General features: G+C 50.1%; 1 long non-coding RNA gene across 1 annotated transcript; it reads left to right on the plus strand.

Annotated features, from left to right (window-relative positions):
* The first annotated feature begins 43 nt into the window (after positions 1-43).
* Positions 44-8,104, plus strand: LOC135176562 (uncharacterized). Its single transcript, XR_010302728.1, has 3 exons — positions 44-465; positions 6,731-7,007; positions 7,980-8,104. It is a non-coding gene; the product is annotated as an uncharacterized LOC135176562 (long non-coding RNA).
* Positions 8,105-15,761: the final 7,657 nt, after the last annotated feature.

A 15,761-nucleotide genomic window follows, 5' to 3' on the forward strand; every position in this document is an offset into this window, starting at 1 on the left:
TCCCACGCCCGGCCCCGGAGGGGGAGCGGCGCGGCGCGGCGCGGCCCGGCCCGGCCCTGAGGCCGCCGGCTCTGCCACGTCTCCCGGGGGGTGGCCGGTAGCCGCCCGCGGCTCCCACAGAGCTGGGTTATTTCGCGTTGTTTCTAAACTCCTCCGTGAAGATCGCGGCCGCTACGGAAGCAGTCGGGCGGTGCCCGCGGGCAAGGATGTCCCCGGCGGCTGGTGCGGAGTCCCTAAGGACCCGCTTGCGATGTGTACACCTCGCTAAGGTGCAGGCAGCCGCGCTGGTCCCTCACCAGCTACTCTCATTTAACTGGATTTAAACCAGGGGGCGGCTCGGACAGTCAGTGTTCTTCTCGGATGAAGATCCACGGCGTTTCAGGAGCACCAGCACTGTGGAGATCTTCGTTTTGCTGCCTGAAGGTGTTGCACAGGATGTTTCTGTAGAGAGAAGAAAACCCTGAGGTTGGTAGTTTCAGCATGAAATGATGGTTTTGTCTGATTGCTGCAATGGGTGCAGTGCAAGAAACCACACAAAAGTTAGTGCCCACACAAAAGTTAGTGCCCACACAAAAACGGTGCCCAAAGTGCAGGTGAAGTCCTTTCCCCAGGCAGAACATGGGCAGGTGAGATCTCGGTTTTCCTCCCATGAACTACTGGGCCTGCAACCTCACTTTCAGGTAGCCAGGAGACAAGTGTGAGCTCTGGTGCTGCACTGGTTAGACCACACCTTGAGTGCTGTGTTCAGTTCTGGGCCCCCCAGTTTAGGAGGGACATTGAGATGCTTGAGCGTGTCCAGAGAAGGGCGACGAGGCTGGGGAGAGGCCTTGAGCACAGCCCTACGAGGAGAGGCTGAGGGAGCTGGGATTGGTTAGCCTGGAGAAGAGGAGGCTCAGGGGAGACCTTATTGCTGTCTACAACTACCTGAGGGGAGGTTGTGGCCAGGAGGAGGTTGCTCTCTTCTCTCAGGTGGCCAGCACCAGAACGAGAGGACACAGCCTCAAGCTACACCAGGGGAGATTTAGGCTGGAGGTGAGAAGTTCTTCACTGAGAGAGTCATTGGACACTGGAATGGGCTGCCCAGGGAGGTGGTGGAGTCGCCATCCCTGGAGCTGTTCAAGGCAGGACTGGACGTGGCACTTGGTGCCATGGTCTGGCCTTGAGCTCTGTGGTAAAGGGTTGGACTTGATGATCTGTGAGGTCTCTTCCAATCCTAATAATACTGTGATACTTCTGGTCTTGTGCAGCACCAGGTAATGGAAAAGGCACATTGCCAAAAGAATCCGTTTAGATCCCAACAGCTCTGGGGTCATTGAGGAAACTTGGGATTGCTGCAAAGCTCTCTGAAAGAGTCCACCTTAAATACTACAGGCTTGGCAGGGTGCTCAGCTGGAGCCTGCTCATGACTCACAGATTCATAGAATGGTTTGAGTTGGAAGGGACCTTAAAGGTCATCTAGTTCCACCACCCCTGCCATGGGCTGGGACACCTGCTATAGTAGCAGGTGCTGGGTTTTATGACTTGTTCAATTGAAACAACTCAGTGAGATGTGCTAAGGGACATGGTTTAGCACCAAACTAGGCAGAGGTAGGTAATAGTTGGACTTGATGATAGTAAAGCTCTATCCCAGCCAAAGCAATTCCATGATTCTATGAAACATCTCACAGAATGTCTCATTACATGCATTTCTCAGCAATACCTCATAACATTCAGACCATGTCAGAGGTGTCATGTTGAGGAGCAGCTCTTCAGCCATGAGACTGTGCCTGTTCCTCCATCAGTAGGTTCCTCCATAAGCCCTGAGCTGCTGCTGCCTGTTTGAAGGCAACATTGGTGCTGTTTTTGCACGGTGGCACATTCTGAAATGGATCTGTTGGTTAATGTGCTGTGCAGAGCATTCCCCTGCAGTCAGTCACTGCTTGAGGACCTGGGGGCTGGAAGAGGATTACAATGAAGGCTGTAATTTAGGAACAGGTTTCCAGAGGCAAAGAATAGTGCTTAAGAACATTTCCTGGAGGAAGCAGAAAGGATCACTCCAGATAAAAAGCAATTTCTTCTTTGTGCTGGGGTAAGTTTGTTGTTAAACACACTGCACATCTGCCAGCTCTCAGCTTCCCTTCCTCCTTTCTCCTGCTTTTCCATTCTGCAGGAGCACTAGGAAGACGCCACCCAACACCTACAAGTCTGTCTTCTCCTCAGTTGTCACCTCTCATTCTCGATTAATAGTCACAAAGCCATAGAACTGTTTGGATTGGAAACGCCTTGTAAGTTCATAGAGCCCAGCCATCAAGGCAACATCACCATGGCCATTAAACCATGCCCCCAGGTGCCATGTCCACATGTTTCTTCAATGCCTCCAGGGATGGTGACTCCACCACCTCCCTGAGCAGCCTGTTCCAATGCCTGACTACTCTGCAGGAAAGAAATTGCTCCTCATCTCCAGCCTAAACCTCTCCTCCTGGCACAATTGGTTGGCCTCTTCTCCTAGGGAACAAGTGACAGGACAAGAGGAAATGACCTCAAGTTGCCCCAGGGGAGGTTTAAATTGGAGATTAGAAGAAACTTCTTGACTAAAAGGGTTCTCAAAGACTGGAACAGGCTACTCTGGGAGGTGGTCGAATCCTCATTCCTGGAGGTCTTTCAAAGAGGCAGAGACATGGTGCTGAGAGACATGGTTTAGCCCCAGCCTTGGCAGAGTTAGAGAATGGTTGGAGTCAATTATCTTGAAGGTCTTTTGCACCCAAAACAATTCAATGATTCTATGATCTATGCTGTGCTCCACCAGTAGCTGTTCCTTACAGTTCATCTTCTGTCCTCCCCTCGCCACTGGCTGCAAGGAATGGTGATCGTTTTCTTCCTCCCTCACTGCACAGTTCCCTCTTTCAGTGAAGTTCTCCTGAACAAAAGCAGCGTAAATAAAAATAGCAGCGCCCGAAGCAGCCTTACATTATTTATGGCTACCTCTTCTTGTGAGCTGATGGAAATGGCTTCTAAACAAAAATGCCACCAATTATCACAAAGCTGCAAAGCAGGCAAATGTTCTAAGCCACTCCTAATTTAGGCAGAGAAGCAAGGGGGCAAATACACCAAGGTACTCTGTTCTTTGCCTGCCTGGAGTGGCTGTAATTGCAGTGTTTAAGATGATGAGAGGCACATTGCTACGACTCTTTGAATCCACATGCCTTCCTCATCGAGAGGAAAGCCTCTAGAGAAAAGCCCATGTTTGTTTTAAAAAGTTTCTCTAAAAGGACACAGAATTCTTTCAATAAACATTACGTAAGGAGGAGATCTCACATATTTTGCTCTCATTAGTGTGTCTGTAAATAGTGCCACTTCTATTTTTAAAGATGCTAATGGTAGTCACTCTGATCCAGCTGCTTCACAGTCCTCTGTCACCACCACAGCTAGCTGATAACCTTCCCCTGTTTGGGTCACCTGCAGTGGCCCACAGTCCCAGGAAGGGCCAGGAGAATGATCAGAGGACTGGAAGAGCTGCCATGGCAGGACAGGCTGAGAGAGTTGGGTGTGTTCAGCCTTAGGGGACATCTTAGTACCATGGACTAGGATATAAAGGGTGGTTACCAGGAGGACGGAGACTCCCTTTGTGCAAGGAGTCCCATGGAAAAGACAAGAGGTGCTAGGGACAAGTTACTGCTGGGGACATTCCCATTGGACCCCCGAATAAAACCCTTTCTCATGAGAACCGTTGGACATTGGAATCATCCCCAAAGGGAAGCAGTTGATTCCCCTTGCACTGGACAGTTTGAAGACTCAGCTTGACAGGATGCTGGCTCATTTTAACTCTACTGCTACCTTGAAAGGTTGGACCAGATGATATCCGGTGTCCCTTCCAACCTGGTATTCTGGAACTCCAGGACATAGTTGTCCTGCCCACTTCCATGGAATCATAGAATCATAGAATCAGCCAGGTTGGAAGAGACCTCCAAGATCATCCAGTCCAACCTAGCACCCAGCCCTAGCCAGTCAACCAGACCATGGCACTAAGTGCCTCAGCCAGGCTTTGCTTGAACACCTCCAGGGCCAGCAACTCCACCACCTCCCTGGGCAGCCCATTCCAATGGCAAATCAGATTAAACTTTGTCCAGATGAGTAGAGAAAGGGTCACAGCTCTCACTGCAGGGCAGGGCTGCTGCTGATCCCACCTGTGCCAGCAGGGCTCACACGCCTGTTACCACCCATAACTCAAAGGCAGAGGGTGAGGAAGCGCCTGCATCCTCCTTGCCAAGCCTCCTCCTCTTCAGCTGCTGAGTTAAACGCGTGCTGCTGCAGTGTCTTGTTTGGCTTTAGCCTTTTGCAGTGTAAAATATACATCCTGCTTCGTTCTCTGTCTGCTGGAATGCCTAATGCTAAGGAAAAGTGGGTTTATTGCTGGTACCGTTTGGAGCAACTCAGCCCTTCGCATTTTTGGTGACTTCTGCCTCCTTTAATTTCCTTGTGTTTCCTTTTGTTTGTGTCTCTGCTTACTTCTCTGCTTATGTTATTTATTTAGGTTAACCAAATGTTTCCCTGAGGAATCAAGAACATATGTTGCTAGATTTTCTAAGATGCCTTCTCAGAATTTGCTGCTCTAATTCTTGCACTCATGGGAGCGTTCAGAAGAGAGCCGCAGCAAGATATGGAGAGCATATTTATGTAGGCAGCAATGATCTTTCCTCTATTGGTCAATTTTACTTGCTTCAGAAGAAGAAGAAAACTTTGCTTCCTAACTTATCTGAAGTCACAGAAACCCAACATGATGGGGGTTGGAAGGGACCTCTGGAAATCACCCAGTCCAACCCCTCTGCTAGAGGGGCACCCACAGCAGCTTGCCCAGGATCACAAGGTCCACGTGGGTTCGGAATCTGACTCCACAACCCCTCTGGGCAGCCTGCTCCCAGCACCCTCACACCAAACAAGTTTCTCCTCCTGTTCAAGCTTGGTTCAAGCTTGTGCCTGCTGCCCCTTGTGCTGTCACTGTCACCATTGACAAGAGTCTGTCTGTCCCTGCACTCATGATACTTCACAGATTGCCCTTTAATGAACGCATGAGTTGTTTAATAGACGGCCTATAATTACTGATGGGCACTAATGAGAACCCCCTCATCTGCTCCTCTCCGGGTTCGGCAGCCCAGCCCAGCTCTATCCCCACGCCTGGAGGCCGCGGTTATTTTCGCGGGCAGCCCGCTGTTCCCGGGCCGCTGTACGGCGGCAGCGGTACCTGTTGGGCGGCCAGGGGCAGCCGGAGCGGCGGGGGCAGCCGGAGTAGCCGGGGCAGCCGGAGCGGCGGGGGCGGCGGGGACAGCCGGAGTAGCCGGGGGGCAGCCGGAGCGGCGGGGGCAGCCGGAGTAGCCGGGGGGCAGCCGGAGCGGCGGGGGCAGCCGGAGTAGCCGGGGCAGCCGGAGCGGCGGGGGCAGCGGGGGCAGCCGGAGCGGCCGGGGGGCAGCCGGAGCGGCCGAGGCAGCCGGAGCAGCCGGGGCAGGCCGCAGCTCGTTACCGTGGAGACGCGGCCCCGGGCAAGCGGTGGCCGACCGGCGTCTCCTGATTCCGAGGGCGGCGCTCCGAGGGCCGATCGCGGCCCTCCTGCGGGCAGAGCCGGGCTGGAGCGCGGCCGGGGGCAAAGCTGCGGCCGGCTTGAGCGGAGGAGCCGCCTCCGCCGGGCCCCCCGCGGCTGCCCGCCCCGAGAGCCGAAGCTCAGGGAGAGAGCCGGGTGAGGCTCAGCGGCGCAGGGTGCCTGGGACTGCCGGCACAAGGGGTACGGCCGGGCACGTTTCAGCTGCCCAGCGCCTCCGAGGGCAGGAGCAGTGCACAAACAGGCACCAGGGCTGGTTCTCTCCTTGTGCTGGTTTGTGGCACGGACAGAGCTCCCGGGGCCTGGGGTTTGGAGTCACCCAGCTGGGGGCGCAGGCGGACGCTGCTCCGGGAGCTGTGGGGCTGCTGCCGCCGTCCATGCCTATCGGTGGTGCGACGGAGCTGCCCTTCGCTGAGCTCTGGGGACAGGGCAGTGCCTGGGGAGGCATGAGCTCCAACGCCAGCGAAGCAGCTGAAGCCCTGGGGGCACCCAGGTGAAGCAGCCGAGGCCCTGGGTGGCACCCGCACCTTCAAGATGCGAAAGCCCCCAGAGCCCAAGTGTCTCTTTGCCCCAAGCCTCCAGCGAGAGGAGGGGAGGTGACATGCAAGGGAGGTGTAGCTAAAAGGGAGAAAAGGACCCTTCCAACCCCAGCCATTCTTGGATTCTGTCAGATACTGGTGATAAGAACCTTCAGAGGACAGCCAGGGGACTAGGCAGGAGGGGATGTTGTCAGGAAGGGGGCACTTTCATGTACCTCATCCTAATCATAGAATCATAGAATCAACCAGTTTGGAAGAGACCTCCAAGATCTTCCAGTCCAACCTATCCCCCAGCCCTAGCCAGTCAGCCAGACCATGGCACCGAGTGCCTCATCCAGGCTTTGCTTGAAGACCTGCAGGGATCTGTAGGTCAGTGTTTCTGCCAAGCTTGTGCATAACACAGCGTGGGGGAAGCAGCCACAAGAGCTAGCTGGTCATTTTTCTTACTTAGTACGCTTTCAAATGTGTATCATGATCATTAATCCCCATTATTATAAGTGTGCATACCCAGAAAGAAGAATTTGACTGGTTTGTGTCATACAAAGACTGTGTAGCACCAAGAGAAATCTACAAATTAATAGCATTTTTTAAAGGGACTTGCTTTGCTGTGTTCTCTTTCCAGAATACCTCATTGTTTTCCTCAGCCCATCAGCTTTGCTTAGCTGGGAGTCCAGGCTGGGTGACAAAGGGATGGCAACTCCTCCAAAGAGTTCAATGGCAGCGGGGACAGTTTTGGAGCTGAACATGTCAAAAAGAGAAATTTGCCTGGTTCTGATTCATCAGAAGAGATCAGGAGGGCTGTTAAGCAGTGTCTGTCATTGTCTTCAGGTGCTCTTGACATCAGCAGAAGGAATATTCAGCATCTTTCTAAGGAAATTTATCTAGTGCCCTGCATAAAGGTGAGTGACTTGCTGTGGGGAGTTCTGATGTTACTGGCTTGGGTATAGCACAGAACAGTGAAGGGCTTTCTGATTTGTCAGATCACAGAATGGCAGAGATAGGAAGGGACCTCTGGAGATCATCCAGTCCAACCCCCCTGCCAAGGCAGGTTCACCTAAAGAAGCTCACACAGGAACATGTCCACAGAGATTTGGAATGTCACCAGAGAGGCTCCACCACCTGTCTGGGCAGCCCGCACCAAGGCTTCATCACACTTTAAGAAATTCCTCCTCATGCTTAGATGCAACCTTTTATGTTCAGGTTTGTGCCCATTACTCCTTGTCCTGCCACTGGGCACCACTGAAAAAAGTCTGGTCCCACCCTCCTGACACTCAGTCTGGTCAGCATTACTGAGATCACCCCTCAGACTACTCTTTTCCAGACTAAAAAGCCCCATTTCTCTCAATCTTTCCTCCTCAGAGAGATGTTTCAGTCTTCTCAGCATCTTTGTAGCCCTTTGCTGTACCCTCTCCAGCATGTTCCCATCCTTCTTGAACCAGGAAACCCAGAACTGAACCCAGTATTCCAGATGTGGCCACACTAGGGCAGAGGGGGAGGAGAACCTCCTTTGATCTGCTAGCCACACTCTTTTTGGAGCACCTCAGGGTGTCACTGGTCTTTTTGGTCATATGGGCACATTGCTGGCTCATGATCCTCTCATTGTCCACCAGCATTCCCAGCTCCTCTAACCCAGAGGTGAGGGGAATGGTACAGATTCTTACTTCTGATGGCATTCAATCCCTGGGTCTTTTAAGAAGCCTTTAAATAAGTGATTTCTATGTGTAATTTATAGAGCTGGGTATCTTTTAACCCCCTTTAACAGTGCTTTTCCCATGAAATCATCCAGCAGTTCACCTTCCCACTGGACATTTTACATGCCCATGAATGTCCTCTCTCCTTTTGGATTTAAAAGGTTTTTTTTTGTCCCTTAGTACCTTCACCTGGAAAGAAATCTCATCTCCATCATTCCTGAGGATTTCTTCCAGAAGCTGCCACACCTGATCTGGCTGGATCTGCGCTGGAACAGGGTTAGAGCTCTGCTCCCTGGCATTGGCTGCCACAGGTGAGCTCACTGGGCACACAGATAATGCAATCACCAGCGTGTTTGTCCTCTCTTTCCCCTGATGTAATTTCATTTCAGCAGTCAAGACTCTTAAGTGCTTTTGTTTGCTCTCGACTTTGGTGCAGGAGAGCAGTAAATAAGCTACATTTTGTTTCCTAAGACCCAGAAGAACTGAAGGATCCAATTAATATAACACAGGGTTTAGAAACCCTTTTAACTCCAGAAGTGTGGTCCCTGTTGGGCTTTTCACCTACATTTTACACCATTTAAGTTTTGTTCACAGAATCATAGAATTCTTTGGCTTGGAAAAGACCTCCAAGATCATCCACTCCAATCACTGGCCTAAGACCACCATGGCCATTAAACCATAGCCCCAAGTGCCATGTCCACATGTTTCTTCAACACCTCTAGGTACAGTAACTCCACCACCTCCCTGAGCAGCCTGTTCCAATGCCTGACCACTGTTTCAGAAAAGAACTTTTTTCTATTCTCCAGCCTAAACCTCCCCTGGCACAATTTCAGGCCATTTCCTCTTGTTCTATCACTTGGTACTAAGGAAAAGAGACCAACTTCTACCTGGCTCCAACCTCCTTTCAGGGAGCATAGAGAGCAATGATGTCTCCTCTTAGCCTCCCTCTCTCCAGCCTGAACAACTCCAGTTCCCTCAGGTGCTCCTCACAAGACTGGACTATAAGTAACTATTTTTACAGTGTGGGAGGGGAGGGGAAAACAGGGACCCACTATTACAAATCTGGTGTCACTCCTCAGTGACAATCAAGGACAGTTAAGCCAAAACACATTACCCATTAATCTGGTTTTGATGGCTGTCTGGCATGGAGTTCTGGGAGGACTAACTGTCTGTCAGTGGCTCAGATGGATTGTGTGAGGAAGAAGGAACATGCTGTGTGACCCTGAGAAGCATTCCTGCTCTCAGGTTGCTGTACTCACCAAAACTAACTTCTCTCCAGATGTTTTTTATTGCCCTTGGGCTATTAATAGATTCAAAGATCCATAGATGCATAGAATGATAGAATAGTTTGGGTTTGAAGGAACCTTAAAAGATCATCTAAATCAAATTACCTGCCACTAGAGCAGGTTGCTCAAGGCCCTGTCCAACCTAGCCTTGAACACCTCCAGGAAGGGGCCATCCACAGACCCCCAGGGCAACCTGTTCCATTGTCTCAACACCCTCACTGTAAAGAACCACTTCCTAATCTCCAGTCTAAATCTGCCTTCCTCAAGTTTCACTCCATTCCTTCTCATCCTATCACTACAAGCTCTTGTAAAAAGTCCCTTCATGGCTTTCTTTTTCTTTGCTTCTCACTCTGGGATCAGAAGATCACTAAATCACAATAGAAGATAATTAACAGGAAGAGATAAATTACTTTGTTGCTAACAGGAAAAAATAAAGAAAGGAAAAGACCAACTGAGGTCAACTCACTTGTTGTTATGCTTTTAAAGGAAACCTTCCTGTGCAGAGTGAGTAAGGAGGAAAAATTTCCCAAACACAAGTAAATAACCATATTTTAACCCCACCAATTTCATGGCATCTTGTGACTGCAACAGTCTGCTTAAAGGCATCTTGAAATCACTTGTTTGTGAATAATGATACATTCAATCTGTGATCAGAAGGGTACAAATGAATGAAGGTTATCCCTCCAAAAATAGCAGGGAAATGTGGTTTTCAGTGATGTTTTCAAATCTTTTAAATGCAGCATTCATAACCTGTTTTGAAATGGGACAGGACTGATGGCATTTTAATGTGGTCTGTGAATGATGTGGTGATTGTACCAGTGGTTTGAAATGCTTGAAGGCAGTCTCTGTGTGCATCTTCCTTGGCAATAAGGTGTCACTCATGGCTCACAGGATTAATTTTTGCTTCTTCATTTTGCTGTTTCTTATTTGTGTTTTGCCACTGACTTCAAGCAGCAGCTCAGCTGTAAGAAAATGCCCATCAGAAATACTCACTGAGTGTTCCTTTAGTTCCTTTCACATATTGGGAGTGGAAGTTGTATTGTAGGATGCCTGGAGCTTCTTGGGCTCTCCTTTTCTAGAAGCAGCCAGGAGTGCAGTTTTCATCCAAAGCAGAGACTGGGTGAAGCATGGTGCAAGGTTGGGGCCTGACTGATTTGCCACTCAAGTTGCTCCTGAGTCCTTTCACTGACTTTAATTGATATCTGACGAGAGTTTCTCCAGATCAGACTGCTGAGGGACATTGGACAAAAGCATGGAGTGACAGGACAAGGAATGATGGCTTCAAACTGGAAAAAGCTGGGTTTAGATGAGACATGATGCAGAAATTCTTGCTCATGAGGGTGGTGAGGCACTGAAAGAAGTTACCCAAAAAGATTCTGGGAGGATCCAAGCCTGGCAGTGTTCATGGCCAGGTTGGATGGGCCCTTGAGCAATCTGGTCTGGCAGGAGATGTCCTTGCCCATGGCAGGGGGTTGGAACTGGATGATCTTTAAAGTCTTTTCCAACCACACCATTTCATGATTCTATGAAACAAGAGCATCACCTCAGCTGTGGAAATGTTGTCTAACCTGGTGTGTAGGGAGGGAAAGTACCACTCAACACTTTTCCATCTAGAGATCTATCTGAGATTTGAGCAGCTGACCAGCTAGAGGCTTGTTCCACACCATCATTGTTTCAGAGGAAGCATTTGGACAGGTACTGGCAAGAATGAGAGTTGCCTATGGTGCTGAGCTGCAGCTGTCTGCTCAGGGCCATGAACACCAAGGACTCCTGAGGCAGGAGTCACCTTGACATCCCCTGGTGCCCCTAAACCACAGGGAATTCAGGTTCTGGAGTCCATCATCTCCTGTGGCTTTCACCTGGGCTTTTATTTTGCTAAGCCAAATCTCCCCTTCAAACCCGTAAACATGAACAGGCTGCTGCGTTCTGCTCTTGAGTGAACTGAGATGGCTTTAAACAGTGCCACAAATGTTAATCCCCTGTTGAGCAGCTGCCAAAGCCGTTTGCTTTTCTTTCCTGGAGGTAAAGGAAAATATTTTGGCAGAAACTAGCAAGCCTTCTTCTTGCTTTGTTTAACAGTAAGCAAGTCAAATTGACACAGTAGCCAATAAAAACCCATCCATGTGGTTGCTGGGTGGGCTTGTCCTCTAAAGTATGGACAGCAGCTTGCCTGCAACACCTCGTTTGAGCTGATGTGTTGCAGCACATCAAAGCTATTTAAAAGCCTGCAATTATAGGGGCAGAATGAGGTTGGCAAAAAGCAGCAAACAGGTAAATATGGTCCCTGTGGAGCCTCCATGTCGCAGTATCACAGAGCATTAGAGTTTGCAAGGGACCTTGAAAGATCATCCAGTCCAATCTCTCCACCAGAGCAGCATCACCTAGGGCAGGCCACATGGGAATGCATCCCAGAGTCTCCAGAGAGGGAGGCTCCACAGCCAGCCTCTCTGGGCAGCCTGCTCCAGTGCTCTGTCACCCTCACGGTGAAAAAAGGCACAAAGGGACAACCTCCTCCTGTCCTCAGTGTGCAGTAGCTAAGAGGTTCCCCTCTGAGCTGCTCCAAACAGCAGCTCCAAGCACTTCACTTGCTAAGCAATACTATTTCTTTTCTCAGCATGGGCACACTGAGGTTTTTTTTTTTCAAGAGCCTAGGATTTGCCTAAATGTTAACAGATTTTCAGATGTATCCAAAGCAATATTAGCTTACATGTGACATAAATGCCCCAAGTGTTGTATGTGACCCCTGCCGAGCTTCCAGCCTGCTTCCAGGAATAGGAAAGCTAGAGCCGATCAAAAGAAGCTGACAAAATGAAACACAAAGAGGGCATATTCCTTTCTAATCTCATTATCAGAAATGGCTGAGCAGCTTTAGCTCAGTTGTAGCCTGAGGAGCAGTCAGCCCCAGCAGCAGCTGAAGCTCAGCAGCACGGTAAACAAGCGCAAAGGATGTGTTTGTAATTGGAGCAGTCGGTGTCAGGCTGAGAGGATGAGCAGGCTGTGCGCTGAAAGATCAAATGCTCTGATAAATGGGCGTAAAGGCAAACTCCAGGGCGGCAAGCTTGGGGCTGTGACCTTTCCAGTGTGACTTCTCGAGTGCTTTATGGCTCTGTTGAAATCAAGGAGCTTTGCTGTTGCAGTTACTGTTATTTTCTGCTTTCTTGCAAAGGCAACTGAAAACTCTGCTTGTAGAGAGGAATCCTCTAAAAGAGCTACCTGCAGAGTTTGGTAAGTAGTCCTTTTTCCTGAAGAGGTCATAGACATTTTGGGCCTCTTAGTGTTGAATTTTTGTGGTTATACTTTAAAAGATGTTGATATTTGTCTTATTAATGGTTTTTAATTTATGGCAGATGTGCTGGGAGGGGTGGGGAAATGACTTACATTGTGTGAGTCTATAACTTGTGTGTCAGAGGGTGTCAGTTGCTCCCATTCTTGCTTCACATGAGGTGGCCTGTTCCTGGAGTAACTCTGCTCCTTCAGCCCTGAACTGAGCAGTGACTGACTCAAAACAATACTGTTTGCTGATTTAAGCATCCTTGGGTCTCTCAGAGCAGGATGGCCTCTGGTGTGCTGGCCTTTCTGCACTCACTCCTGTTCCATCAGATGCTGTTTCCTGTCCAGAAAAGGACAGGACCTAGATCAGGTCCAGTAAAAAAGGGCAGGCCCTAGTTCAGGGCCCTCTTCTACTGTAATCCTTTGATTGTTGCAGGTTTCCCACACTGGTGTTGAGGTGAGGGAATTCCTGCCATATGTGACATTTGCCCGTTTCTCCTGGCTGTGTGGCTGACAGGTACCAGGGAAAGGGTGCCAGGTTCCTGCTGTGCTGGAGCTTTTGTTCCAGCCCCAGGGATTGGTAAAGAGCTCTGCAGGCTTTTCAGAGCAGGTTTTGTTGGGCAGCAGCGTGGTGCTGACAGATGGCTGGAGGTATTTGTAGAGGCTGGCTGCAGCCAGGCTCCCAAAATGATGCATGTGCTCATTAGTGAGTGCTGCAGTGATGTCCTGACCGAGCAGGGGTGGCCCATGCCAGGCTGCTCTGCTCTGCCAGCAGGACCTTCAGCATCATTCCCTTAATCACTTGCACTCATCTCCTTCAGGATTCTTGACAGTTGTGAGGATCCTGGATGAGGCAGGCAGGATCCTTGTGTTGGGTGGTGCTGTCCCACCATGTGCCTTAGTTTGGATGATCTGTTCCCTTGGCAGAGGCTACATGTCCATGGCATTGCCACCTAGAACTTGTGCATGCCACAGCTGCCAGCATGTACTGAGCACAGACACCTCTGTGTGTGTGTGTGCTCACTGTGTGTGGGGAGGCCACATTTTAAGTCCTGGGGTTAGCTTTGGGACTCTTATTCCAAGAAGGACATCGAGAAGCTGAGTGGACCCAGAGAAGGGCAACAAAGGTGATGAAGAGTCTGGAAAACAGGTCTGTAAGGAGTGGCTGAGGGAACTGGAGTTGTTCAGCTTGGAGAAAAGGAGTCTGAGGGGAGATCTTCTGACTCTGTACAGCTCCCTGAAAGGAGCTTGGAGTGAGGTGGAAGATGGTCTCTTCTCCCAAGGAACAAGTGTCAGGTCAAGAGGAAACAGCCTCAGGTAGCCCCAGAGGAGATGTAGGTTGGACATGAGGAACAATTTCTTCCCCTTGAAGGCTGTCAAGGCCTGGCCTAGGTTGCCCAGGGCAGTAGTGGAGTCCCCATCCCTGGAGGGGTTTTAAAGCCATGGAGATGTGGTGCTGAGGAACACAGTTTAGTAGTGACCTGGCAGTGCTGGCCTAAGGGTAGGACTCCATGCTCTTGAAGGTCCCTTCCAACCCAAACCATGCTGTGATGGTTCTGCCATGTCACCCCCAGAGTTTGCAGAACTGTGCCTCTCCCTGCCCCACAGCAGCCTCAAGCCTGATTTGCTTCATAGCAGACAAGGTGAGGCCAGGAGCAGAGCAGTGACTTGAACCTCAGCTAGAGGACAGTAGGTGTGATGCAAGAGTTGTCCTAATCCAGGTCACTAAAGGCTTTTTTCTGCAGAGGGGCTGTTGTGGTAAGGGCTGCCAAGCCCCTGTACAGCCCAGGCAAGCCTGATGACAGCTGTCTCCATTGACAGGGACCTGAGAGTTTACCAAGCAGTCCAGCTGGGAGAGAACCTGGGAGTTGTGCTGTGAGACCCTGAGGAGCTGTCGACATCTAGCAGAGTCTTACAAAACACTCCTGCTTTGACAAGGCAGCTTCTCCTGACAAAATCATGCTTCATGAGCTAATCCCCAGCCTGCTTGTCCTCCTACCCTTCCCTCTTTCTCTCCTGTCTGCACACTTGCTGTCACAGAATCACAGAACCAGGCAGAGGTTTTGGTTGGAAAAGATCTTTAAGGTCATGGAGTCCAACTGTTGTGTGACTCTGCCAAGCCTGGTGCTAAACCACATCCCTCAGTACTACATGTCTGCCTCTCTGAAGGAATTCCAGGGATGGAAGTTGAAGCACCTCCCTAGGCGACTTGTTCCAGTGCCTCACCACCCTCATGGGCAAGTGTTACTCCTCACGTGGAATTTACATGTAGCTTCTTCCAGTTTCAAGCTGTCACCCCTCAGCCTGTTCCTCCATGGCTTTGTCAAAAGTCCCTCCCCAGCTCTCCTGTAGCTCCTGTCAGGTACTGGGAAGCCACCAGAAGGTCTCCCTGGAGCAATTTTCTCCAGGCTGAACAACCCCAATTCCCTCAGCCTGTCTTCACAACAGAGGGCTTCCAGCCCTCCATCGTTGCCGTGGCCTTCTTTGTCTCTGCTCCAACAGGTCCATGACTCTGCTGTGCTGAGGACTCCAGAGCTGGCCCCAGCTCTGCAGGTGAGGTCTCAGCAGAGCAGAGAAGCAGAATGCCCTCCTTCCAGCTGCTGCCCTCAGCGGGGGCTGGACTAAAGAAAGCTTTGCATAGGATCATTTTATTACTGCATCTGCCTAGCAGGTTTTAGAATGCTTGAGGAACAATTCTACAGCATGAAGCATCTCAGCAAGTGATGCAGTTTAAAATGGGAGTAAATTGATTCTGAAGAGGCTGCTGAAAGGCAGATGCCAATCTGCCCACCCACCTGTGTGCAGGAAGTCCCACCACAGCTGCCTGTCCTGAGGAAGTTCTCCAGTGCACTCAGCTCCTGCTCAGACCCCGGTGGTTCTCAGCCAGATCAAAGGAGATTGCATTTTTCCAGTGCTGAAGTCAGCCCTCTGATTCATTTTGATCATTTCTGTTTAAAAATAGCTTCAGTTTCTTCACATTCAACTATTTTAAATCTAATTGTATTCCCAAATAGTTCTTTCCAAGGTGTGTTATCAAAGCCACTTCTTCTTGTTAAGTGTGGAGCTCTTCCTGCGTTTGTTTTTCATCCTTGCTTGAAGTAATTTCTCATTTGTGAATCACAACTGTGTGAAAATGAGGCCTGGAGCTCAATCTTTTGGAGCAAACTTTGGGGTTAGGTTGTTGGAACTGCCAGTTTGACAACCCCCCCAACCTCAGCACTGCTGTCCAGTGGTAGCACATAGACAGCAGAGGATTGTTCAGATTGTCATTTCTATGCACTTCTCCTTCCTGAGACAATTACCTGCTGGCTGGTTGTGGGTTTAGTTTGTAACCAGTTCTTGCTTTATGCCACCTTATTTCATATCTTCTGGCCAGTTTCTCTGCCTTGGGCTGTTTCTCTTGATC

The sequence above is a fragment of the Pogoniulus pusillus genome, chromosome 6 (assembly GCF_015220805.1).
Source record: "Pogoniulus pusillus isolate bPogPus1 chromosome 6, bPogPus1.pri, whole genome shotgun sequence".
NCBI classification, from domain to species: domain Eukaryota; kingdom Metazoa; phylum Chordata; class Aves; order Piciformes; family Lybiidae; genus Pogoniulus; species Pogoniulus pusillus.